Consider the following 6,000-nt stretch of genomic DNA (forward strand, 5'->3'; position numbering starts at 1 on the left):
CTGAACTTCTTCAGCTGCCGCAAAAAGTACATCCTCTGCTGAGCTTTTTTGATAAGGGAGCTGATGTTCAGCTCCCACTTGAGGTCCTGAGTGATGATGGTCCCCAGGAAGCAGAAGTACTCTACAGAGCTCACTGTAGAGTCTCCCAGGGTGAGGGGGGTGAGGGGGGCTGGGTTCTTCCTGAAGTCTGCTATCATCTCCACTGTCTTTAAAGCATTGAGCTCCAGGTTGTTCTGGCTGCACCAGGACACCAGCCGGTCTGTCTCCCACCTGTAGTCGGACTCGTCTCCATCAGCGATGAGACCGATGATGGTCGTGTCGTCTGCAAACTTCAGGAGTTTGACCGACTGGTGAGAGGAGGTGCAGCTGTTGGTGTACAGGGAGAAGAGCAGAGGAGAAAGAACACAGCCCTGAGGAGATCCAGTGCTGATGGTCCGGGGAGCAGAGATGGTTTTTCCCAGCTTCACGTGCTGCTTCCTGTCAGACAGGAAGTCTGTGATCCACCTGCAGGTGGAGTCTGGCACGTTCAGCTGGGAAAGCTTGTCCTGAAGGAGAGCTGGGATTATTGTATTAAAAGCAGAGCTGAAGTCCACAAACAGGATCCTGGCGTAGGAGCCTGGGGAGTCCAGGTGCTGGAGGATGAAGTGGAGAGCCAGGTTTACAGCATCGTCTACTGACCTGTTGGATCTATAGGCAAACTGCAGGGGGTCCAGGTGGGGGTCGGTGATGTCCTTGATGTGGGAGAGCATGAGGCGTTCAAAGGACACCATTTATAATGCAAACTACGTTTATTTATTTATTTTTTTAAGTTAATTTTTACCGGATTTACAGCAACAAATTGTGAACTTTGTGATGTTCGTTTCATCATAAAAAGATGATGTCAATGTTAATTTAAAAAGAAAAGAAAAAACATTATAAAAAATATATACAAGCCTCTGTTATGAAGAAATATATCCGGTTCTGGATAAGGTTAAATCGGTATTTAGTGCAGTCGTTCCCAATCTTTTTTGGACAATACTTAAAACATTACCTTTAAAATGTGTGAACAAGTCCGTAACAGGTTCGTTGGTGCAGTCGCTTCTTAAAGATTCTGAGTGTCAATGCTCTTTTTCTTCTGGGTTCTATTCTTCAAAGCCACATTTAATGGCAAAATGATGTCATAATGACTTTGAAAAATAGAATCATTGTCATAAAGTAAGCACATATTTGGCTGTGTTGCTATAGTAATAAATTAAGACAAGACTTGCAATAAAAACAAAGCTTCAAAATGATGGTGTGCAAATCTTGTTAAACTGAGGCAAACAGCTGTGTGCTTATGTTACAATACTGTAACTAATTATTTATTATAATAAAGACAACAATATATCTTTTTAGGCGTAGGATAGTGTTTGATACATTTATAATGCAAACTACTATTATTTTTTTCATTTTTTACGCTATTTTTGCCAGATTTACATCAACAAATTGTGAAATTTTTGGCAATTGTGTGCTTTAATGTGTGCTAAATAAATAAATAAATGAAAATGAAATGGAGCCTCAGGGATCATACAATTGTTAATATCTCTAGAATCTATTGACATGTTTTAAATTGGACTTTCCTAATAATCTTGACAAAGGTTTGTGCTTTTGGCTTCACTTCAGTTCTCACTCGCTTTCTCTTTTGTTCACACAGCTTGAAGAGCTCAGCACCTCTATGTGTCCTTTCAAAATAAAATAAATGGTATAGCCACCACTCACTCCTTCCCTCTAGTCACGGCCACCACCATTATACTTGAGCTCCACACTTGTCACCAGACTGTTTGAATGGATTTCACAACACAATAAGCTCAATATACACAACTATTACATCACATTTTTTTGACCTTGTAACTTTTACAACTTAAACTACCTCTTTTTTCACTTTAGAATGACATTGCAGGATTTGATCCATAGAGATGCTCTGGCCCCTTCAACAGCCTGCAGTCTATGAAGGTGAAGGTTCTAAAGGTAAAGGAGGAGGTCACGGTGGTGTCATGGATAGTGGCTTCCTTTGTTTACAATAAAATGTTCCTGAAACTTATGTCTGATTAAAGAATCTTCTATTCAAAAAAGTCTGTCTTTACTTGAATCACAAACACTCATTGCTATGTTTTCTGCACAGCTGAACAGGTAGTAGCAGCACCAAGAATAAGGTAAATGTAGGTGAAATGAATATTATCAATATCTGTAAAAGATAAAGATTTTATGAATGCAGAGTAGTCAACTGTTTTTAGAGACAATATTAAATACGTGCACACTAAGCATGTGGAGATTAATCGATATGAATCAGTATCTCGATATAAACATGTGCAATGCGAGTGTATGGATTCATTCAGTGGCATCGGTACAATTTACAGGTGAAATCGAGATGCATCGGTCACTGCGTGCCTGCATCAGTAAAATCCATGGTTGCATCCATTTTTTCATCCATCCATCCATCCATCCATCTATCCATCCATCTATTTTCTGACTCGCTTGTTCCTGTTTTCAGGTCGCAGGGCAGACATAAATGGTTATCATGACCTCTGACCTTTGTGATAATCTAAGACTAAAATAGATGGCAAGATGGCGCCTATGTTTGGCTGTGCCGCTGCCTCTCTGTTATGATGTCTGTTACAATGTCGGTTTCCTGCATCATTTCTAATAATCTCTGCCATCATATCTTTTCTGACAACCAGCGATTGTGCAGCGATGACCGGGCTAAACCGGTCTTCGCTGCACGTCAGGAGGAAGAAGGGTGGGGTGGGGGTTGGTACAAAATACCCCCAGCCTGTGAGCCAGATAGCAAAATAATAGGTGACGTGCAGGAGGTAGCAGTGCACCTTTGGATGAGAGATCATCCATGCTCAGCAGAGCTAAGAGGGAGAGGAGGAAAGGCGTTTACGATACAAAAAATGGTGCTACGTACTAGAGTTGACGTTTCCAGCAGCACATAGCAGCGCACACTCAACCAGGGCATGTGTGGAACTCATGGATAGTGTGGCGATGGTGAGATAAAACGATAAAAGAAACGGGGAACCGAGTGACACTCTGCATCTCCGGGAGGAAGAGGAAGTTGTGTGTGTGCAGACTGACTGGGGGAGAGACTTGGAGGAACGCCAAAATACAGTAAGAAATCCATTCAACTCTGACCTAGATAGTAAAATAATAATAATAAAAAAATAGCTTTAAAGTCACTGACAGGGTTTTTTTTTTTTTAGAAAAAGGCTGTTTTCTCAGCTTTTTGCTCTGAAACTGAAGATTTGTGTAAAACTTGCTCTATTCAACGGCTGACTACAAAAGAACGAAACGAGCCAGAAACAAATGTTTTTTTTTTTTTTGATGAATCCGGTGTCAGATTTCAGATAGTCATTGTAGAAAATATTCTGTGGGTCTTTAAAATCAGTCAAAATGCTCAAAAACAGCTGGCACTGAGGGGGGTAGAAAATCTGAAAATGGCTGGCACTGAACAAGTTAAGTAAGAACAGACCATATTCATTAAGTGTTATTAAGAGACAATAACTATTCTTGTGGAACTACCACCTTATTAAGTCCATACTAAGCAAAACATATTGAGATCATAATTCATATACAACAACTTCCTTACTTATTACTAATAAGTAATAATTCTGAGGTTATTGAGGGAAAACTCTGAGTTAATGGCTTACTGTTTGTATAATATAGCCATGCAGAATAAGGCATTAATAAGTACTTAATAATGACTGACTAAGAGTCAACATGTTAATAATTAGCATGCTAATAATAAGGACTTAATGGTGAATAGGTGTACCCCCCGACTCACTGCCACCTCATTCTACTCCACCTCATCCTGTGAAAACTTAATGTCATTTCTCACCTCAAAAATCCAGAACATTCATCACCACCTCAGTCAGAACTCTCCTCTCCCCATCTCACCAGAATCCTTCCCATTTACTCGTTCCTTTTCCACTTTCCAACTCCCCCCTCCCTCTGAAATCTCAGACCTCATCCGTCAGTCCAAACATCCTCCTGTCAGTTGATCAAAGCCTCCCTCCCCTCTCTGATTCCTATCATTTCTATCATCATTATCACTGGAACCCCCCCCCTCCCCCCTACTGACTGTATCACAGAAGATCAACACTCTCCAAATCCAATAGTTTCTCCATCCAAATCAACAACTCCTCCGTCTCCTCCTCCCCACAGGTTAAGAGTCTGGGTGTCATCCTAGACAGCACTCTATCTTACAGATCTCACATCAATAGTATCACTTAGTCAGCATATATAGACCCTCCTCCTCCATTCATCTGACCACTCCCCTAGCCCGCCTCACCTGTGATTTTATACTATGCACTCTAATGGTTTAACGATGTACTGTTAAGTGACCGGAAACGTGCTGATTTTCATATAAAATGTATTATTATTATTATTAATATTATTATTATTATTATTCTGCCACCTAGTGTTGATGGTTGGAAATGATGCAATACACCCTAACAACAGTGTTTTTTTGGAGGGGGGTGTCAGTGGGGGACTAGGGCTGTGTTCATGAGGATGGTGTCAGAGGGAAAGAAACTGTTTTTGTGTCTGGAGGTTCTGGTCCTGATGGACCTAAACCTCCTTCCAGAGGGGAGACATTGAAACAGTTTGTGGTCAGGGTGGGAGGGGTCGGCCTCAGAGTCCTGGAGGGAGGGCAGATTGCAGCCAATCATCTTCTCTGCTGAGTAGATGATACGCTGCAGTCTGGCCTTGGCCTTGGCCGAGGCTGCAGCGTACCAGATGGTGATGGAGGAGCAGAGGATGGACTGGATGATGGATCTGTAGAAGTTCACCATCATCTTTGTTGGCAGACTGAACTTCTTCAGCTGCCGCAGGAAGTACATCCTCTGCTGAGCTTTTTTGATGAGGGAGCTGATGTTCAGCTCCCTCTTGAGGTCCTGCGTGATGATGGTCCCCAGGAAGCAGAAGAGCTCACTGTAGAGTCTCCCGGGGTGAGGGGGGCTGGGTTCTTCCTGAAGTCTGCTATCATCTCCACTGTCTTTAAAGCGTTGAGCTCCAGGTTGTTCTGGCTGCACCAGGACACCAGTCGGTCTGTCTCCACCTGTAGGTGGACTCGTCTCCATCAGAGATGAGTCCGATGATGGTCGTGTCGTCCACAAACTTCAGGAGTTTGACCACCTGGTGAGAGGAGGAGCAGATGTTGGTGAACAGGGAGAAGATCAGAGGAGAAAGACCACAGCCCTGAGGAGATCCAGTGCTGATGGTCCAGGAAGCAGAGATGGTTTTTCCCAGCTTCACGTGCTGCTTCCTGTCAGACAGGAAGTCTGTGATCCACCTGCAGGTGGAGTAGTTATGATCATAAACAGACTATTTATTATTAATGTAGGTTTTGTTTCAGATTTATTTGAATAAAAACTTATTTCCTCCATGTTGAGCTACTTTTTTCCTCCACCTGGTTTTACTGGATCCCAAGCTGATGGTATTTGAACCAAAAACATCTGGACCAAACATGTAAATTTCAACTCACAGCATCTGAAAAGTAATCCTTGGTTACACATAATTAAATATACATTTCTATACAATACATCTGAACCAAATATTTACAGTATCTGAATCAAAGGGAAAATCAGATCCTTGTGATCAGGTGCAAATGAGGAAAATCATCAAAGAAAGAAGGATATTTTCTGTTGCTATGGTGACTGGCTTATTTCAGTTTGATTTCATCAGAGAACAAAAGGTTTGAAATGTTTTCCTATCCTGACTCTCACAATGAGCAGAGAAGTGTTTTCACCTTTATTTTGATTGTTGTATTGAAGCAACAGCTCAACAGTAACACACTTTGGTCCACGGAGCAGAAGAGATAGAAACTAATCACCAGTAAATAAAGTCCAGTAAAACTCTGTGAAACAAAAACCAGGAATAAATAGTTGCTTCCTGGTAAAGACAGTAGCTCTAAAAATGGCTACAATGATAAACTTGGTGATATTACAGCCTGTGCAGCAGTATGGGGGGGACGCATGTCCGGGT

Source organism: Gouania willdenowi, unplaced genomic scaffold (genome assembly GCF_900634775.1).
Source record: "Gouania willdenowi unplaced genomic scaffold, fGouWil2.1 scaffold_7_arrow_ctg1, whole genome shotgun sequence".
Lineage (NCBI taxonomy): Eukaryota > Metazoa > Chordata > Actinopteri > Blenniiformes > Gobiesocidae > Gouania > Gouania willdenowi.